The sequence below is a fragment of the Vipera berus genome (genome assembly GCF_964194415.1).
Source record: "Vipera berus genome assembly, chromosome: 7".
NCBI classification, from domain to species: Eukaryota; Metazoa; Chordata; class Lepidosauria; order Squamata; family Viperidae; genus Vipera; species Vipera berus.
Window position 1 is genome coordinate 37567468 of NC_138209.1, and position 6425 is coordinate 37573892.

The following is a 6425-nucleotide window of genomic DNA, read 5'->3' on the forward strand; positions in this document are numbered from 1 at the left end:
TCAATCTGATTTCTGTGTTGACCGTCTGGTGATGTCCATGTGTAGAGCCGTCTCTTGGGTTGTTGGAAAAGGGTGTTTGCTATGACCATCGTATTCTCTTGACAAAATTCTATCAGCCTGTGCCCTGCTTCATTTTGTACTCCAAGGCCAAACTTGCCTGTTATTCCGGTTATCTTTTGGCTTCCTACTTTAGCATTCCAATCCCCCATGATGATAAGGACATCATTTTTTGGTGTTAGTTCTATAAGGTGCTGTAGGGCTTCATAGAACCGGTCAATTTCATCCTCTTCAGCACCGGTGGTTGGGGCATAGACTTGGACTACTGTGATATTGAATGGTTTGCCTTGGATTCGAACTGAGATCATTCTGTCATTTTGAGGATTGTATCCCAGTATTGCTTTTCCTACTCTTTTATTGACTATGAAGGCTACTCCATTTCTTCTGAGGGATTCTTGCCCGCAGTAGTATACCTGATGGTCATCTGAATTAAATTCACCCATTCCTGTCCATTTTAGTTCGCTGATACCTAAGATGTCAATGTTCAGTCTTGTCATCTCTTGTTTGACCACGTCCAGCTTTCCTTGATTCATGGATCTTACATTCCAGGTTCCTATGGAGAAAAAATCTTTACAGCATCGGACTTTCCTTTCACTACCAGACATATCCACAGCTGAGCGTCCTTTCGGCTTTGGCCCAGTTGCTTCATTCTTTCTGGCGCTACTAGTACTAGCCCTCTGCTCTTCCCCAGTAGCATATTGGACGCCTTCCGACCTGAGGGGCTCATCTTCCAGCGTCATATCGTTTTGCCTTTTGGTACTGTCCATAGGGTTTTCATGGCAAAGATACTGGAGTGGGTTGCCATTTCCTTCTCCAGTGGATCACGTTTTGTCAGAACTCTCTGCTATGACCTGTCCGTCTTGGGTGGCCCTGCACGGCATAGCCCATAGCTTCATTGAATTACGCAAGCCCCTTCGCCACGACAAGGCAGTAATCCATGAAGGGGATATCAATTCTTAGTGACCGCATAAATAGATTTTCTCCAGGGCAATCTGTCTCTTGCCTGATCTTTCAGACCTTCCAGTGGTGCATTGTAACTGAGTCAATCTACTTTTCTGCTTGGTTGTCTTTCCTTTCTCCTTTCTCAGCATTACAGTCTCCTCTAGGGAACTAAGTCTTTGCATACTATTTATTTATTTATTTTATTTATTTTAATTCCATTTATATCCCGCCCTTCTCCGAAGACTCAGGGCGGCTTACAAGCTTAGCAATATGTCTGAAATAAGATAATTTATGTTGATGTGGACCTCAAGCGAGAATTCTGGATTGACTTGTTTGATAGTCTATCAGGACTTTTTTGGGCTGTCCCCAATATTCTCAGGAGTGTTCCACCAACATATTTCAAATATACCAAATACTCTTCCTGAGCTTCTTCAAAGTTCAACTTTTGCTTCCATTGAGTGTCAATGGGAATGTCTTGCAGTATTTAAATGTGTTCTCTAGGTTTCCACAATTGGTGCAACTGCAATTGGTGCAAATTATTTTGTGAAAATACAATATTCTCCCATCAGCCATCTTTCCCTTGTGTAGTGCAGCAAATAGACTGGGGACAGGCAGAAGGCTGTTACCGCTGATAACCCACAGCTGTCAGTAGTTTGTGTGAGATTCTGTTTTTCTGATCCTTTGCGGTAAATAGCTTTCCAAAATGGAAATTGTTTTTGTATACAGGTAGTCTTTGACTTACAACCATTCATTTAATGATGAAGTTGCAATAGCCTTGGAAAAAGTGGCTTATGATCCATCCTCAAAGTTATGGTTGTCACTCCCCCCCCTTTGCTTACATTATCACAATTTGGACTCTTGGCAACCAGTTCATATTTATAAACATCAGTGCTTGTTTTGTAAAAGAAAAAGGTGCCAGAACTCACACGTCATACAACCCACCTTGCCTACCTTATAAGGTTCCATCCAAAAAAGGTGCCAGAACTCCGTTCTGAGCATTCTATGACAAAAAAAAATCCTGCTAAAACATAGAAAGCTGATGGTAAAAAAAGACCCAGTGGTGCATCGAGTCTATAGGAGTTTTTCTGTTAATTATTTTAATTATTTTGATTTTATTACTTATTTTTAATTTTTGTTGGATGTAGACATGCATTTATACCAAACATGTTTCAGGTACTGTTGACTAACCCTCTCTCTCTGCTGGAAGTAGATTCCAAGCTTCCACTACTCTTTCTGTGAAGTACCGTAATACTTTCTAATTGTCAAGGATGAAACTTGGATCCTTGAGTTTTATTTGGATTCTCGAGCTGGACATTGACACTGTTACTTTTGAACTTCCCTCCTGTCAGTTTGAAGTATTCTTCCATGTTCTTGAACCACATTCATTTAACAACTGTGGCAAAAATGATTGTAAAATTGAGTGTGATTCACTTAACAACAGCTTCACTTAGGAACAGAAATTCTGGTCCCAATTGTTGTAATTTGAAGACTTACCTGCATTTGGCTCTGAATCCAACTTTTGATTTACTTAAAGTGCTAATTCTTTGTATTGCCAGTTCAAGTTTGCAATATTTTCATAAATTAAATCTACATTGTCTGGATTGTTTGTTCAATTGTGTTGTGTAATATATCCAACATCAGAAGAAATGTTGCTTCTTCCTAAATGAATACATATACCCTAAGAATGATGCTACTTGGAGGAGTCAAGGTTTAGTCAAAATCTTATCTTAATCCTAGAGAGGCATATACCAACTGAACATACATCATTTTGGACCCTTGCACTCCAATCTGTTTACTAAGAAATAAGCTCTTATTTACTGGGGCTATAACTTCTGAGCCACAACGAGATATAGCAAATTCTATCTAATTATTTGCTGCTCTTGGCAAATTATTCAACATCTGGATTTCTATAGCCTAGAACAGGCAGTTCACTTTTAAATAAAATTTACTCTTATTTGTAGCATGAAATGCTTAACATATTTAAAGAATTTTAAAAATGTATCCGTGCCTGAACTGCCTTTGCTAAGCAACAGTCATGTAATGGCATAACGTAGTGACAAAAATTCTGGTCCCAGTTACTTTTGTTAAGTGAGGACTATCTATATATAAAACCAATCAATTATTTCTTTCAACAAAGTTTGGAATAAAAAGAGTATTTTACCCTATGTGAATGCAGTCCTTCTTTGTCATATAAAAGGATGTAGCACAAAATCCAACAATTGATTTTATTCAACAAACCATGACTTAATGGAATGTGTGAACTGAACCTTAGTTTCCAGTTATGGTTTTGGCACCAAGAGATTCATAGGGTTAACACACAATAAACTAAAACTACATATATTCTGATTTAGCATATTGTGTATAGCTACTGTAATCTATAATCCATGGATTATTATAATTAAGATTATTGTGTAAATCAAGCACATTTGTGAATGCATTTTAACATCAAGTTTGTGATATCTCTGCCTGGTTAAGGGTAAAGTTCTTTTTTCAAATCAATCAATTACTGTCTCACAGTGTTGTTTATTTTTAATATGGCACCAGCAAGATGCTGCTTGTAACCAATTTAATAGAAGTACTTGTTTGTAAACTATCTTCCCTGAAGACACCCTGTGGCCAGTTTCAAAAAATGACTTCAAAGCACTCTTCAGCTGTTGTGGTTGACAAAAGTTCCTCTACATGCCTTCCTCAAGCATACTTTCAGGGAGCAAACAAGAGCATGTTATTATGACAGGCATTTGATCTTTGAGAATGCAAGTGATGCATGAAGATTTTCTGTAAGCTTGTTGACTGGCATATGTGACTTTTCTATCTATCAATCAAGATTTTCTTTCCTCATTGCTATCCTATTTGATGTTGGAATTAGAAATCAGACATCCCAGTTGTAATGCTACATAATTTTTCTGTCGCGCCCCGCGGGCCCGACATTCAGTGGGGCCCCGACGACCGGCGCTGCACCCCCGAACCCTCGCCTTGAGCCACCTGCACTCCACCCCTCTCCCTGGCGAGCCTGACCTGGGGCGGGCGGCTCCTGCACCTCGCCCTTTGCTGGAGCAGCAGCAGCGGCAACGAGGGGATGCACGGCCAGCTGGGAGCACGTGCACACGAGTCTGTTGTTGCTGTGGAAACGTGCGCATGCGCAGAACGGCCCATTCGGCTCCACTCGGTGCCGGCAGGTCCCGCGGCCTCGTCGGGGCATGGGCCTGAGTCTGCCGGGGGGCCTGCAACCGAGGCGATGCCGGAGCCGGTGGAAGGACTCGGCCTCGGCAGGCCCGCGGGGAGTCGCTTTCTGCCTCCCACCAACCTGTGTGTGGGACGAAGGGTTGTGGCTTGTGGACCAGCTGGCGCGGCTGAGAGCCCGACAGGCTTACGTACCCGGGGTCCGTGGCAGGGTGGGGAGGTGTCTGGGGAACGGGGGCGGGTGGTGCTGGCCCAGGGGAGGGGTGCGGGAGTGATACATGATGGTGGTGGGTCAGGGTTTTGGGAGAGGGCTTACCTGGGTGATGGAGGGTGCCGGGTGCTGGGACAGGAATCGAAAGGAGTTTCCAGGGAGGGACGGTCTTTAAGTGTGGGATGGGCGGATATGGGTGCGGTTGGGTGGGGTGTGGGTGTTTCCGTTCAACAAGTATTTAACAGCGTTGGTTGCGGGTAGCAGCCAACGCTGGCTTTGATTTCCTTGGATTTGCTGTTTGTCGACAATAAACCTTTCCCTGAGGACTTGGCGCTCGTTTCGGTTGCTTTGTTCCCTGCTCTCCGAACGAGGGCTGAGATTTTCATACTAAATTTAGAAGAAAACAATCCCAGCCTTTATTAGATTGAGTTCTGCAGTATTATTCTTCCTATTTGATATAGAGGTAATGCTTAGCCTGATTATTTGGGTCTATATAATTTTCCTACATTATTAAACTCTACATAAGGGAGTTTACTAAAATGTATGGATGAAATTGACCAAATTAATGTTATTTCCTAATATTTGGCTAAGAATTTAAGGAATCTTTTCTGGCAGTTCTCTCATCAAGTCTGATTCAATTAATCTATTCTATTAATATCCAGGCTAATTTTTTCCAGATATTTGTTGCTGAAAAATCTGGTGCAGAAGGGTAACAGTAAGATATTTTCTTGAATGGGTATTATCAACAGATTTTAAATGTTTTAAGTTTTAAACTTTAGAGGCTCAGTTAACTACTTAAAAATGTTCTTTATTCTTTTCATAAAATCTTCTGAATCCCCTTTTTTTGAGACCAGCATAAATGGACATTAAGCAGGATGTTATTGAAATGACTTTGGTGACACAAACATCAAGCTTTCTCTGCAGATTTCTTTATATCTGCTCAGAAACCTTTTTTTAGCATTGGTGAAATATATTCTTTTTCAATAGCCTTATAGATTTACTAGTAGATTCTTAACAGAGAATAATCCTTTTAATTTCCTATGATTTTTAGATTTTAATTTTCTCTTTCTCTCTCTTGTTCTGATTTACTGTCTTTTTCTCTGTTTATTACATTTTATTGCTTTCTGTTGTAAATCACCTTGAGGGTATCTGACAAAAGGCTCACTGTGGCTTTCATTTCTACAATGTACATCCTACTAACAATATCATTAAAGAATAATAGATTTAGAGATTATAATCTTTACTACCTGTTTTACACTGATGACTTTTATTACACAGAGTTAATTTATTGCTTTGGAAAGACATAACTGAGATTCTTACATAGTATTAGATTCCTTTACCTGAACATACCCAGCTTTTGCTTCAATACACATTTTTTCCCCCTTCTGTGATACTGGAAAAGATTAAGGAAAACAGTTTCCTAGCAAGAAACTCCTATTATTACTTTGCTGAAGAACATTACAGTACATTCATTCCAAGACACCCTTAATTCAAACTGTTGAACAAAATAATCTGAATAAATTTGCACTAACTGGGGCTATAAGCTGTCTAAATTTTGTTTAGCTTTGCCTGGAAAAGCTCTTATTTCTTGCTAATAAAAAAAGTTTAAACTACTGGGTTTGGATTGGAGCAAACTGGATTCCAATCCAAGCTCATTTATCAACTATTTATTTATTTATTTATTTATTTATTTATTTATTTATTTATTTATTTATTTATTTATTTGGTTTATATACCGCCCTATACCCAAAGGACTCAGGGCGGTTTACAAGGCAAAATTTAAAAACAATCCAATATAAAATTAAAATAAATTAAATTAACTATGATAGACATCTTTGGCTAGGCAATTCAATGTTTTTCTCTCCCTCCTAAAGAATCGCTTGTCTTCAAGATGAAATCCAGGTTTCGTGATTTTGAAGGTAAAGACAATAACTCAAGGAAAATGAAATAATAGGCAGAAGTCTTTTGAAAGTAAAAACTAAGTAAATGTAACCTTTAAATTGCTTTAAAATCATAACATTAAATACTATTGACT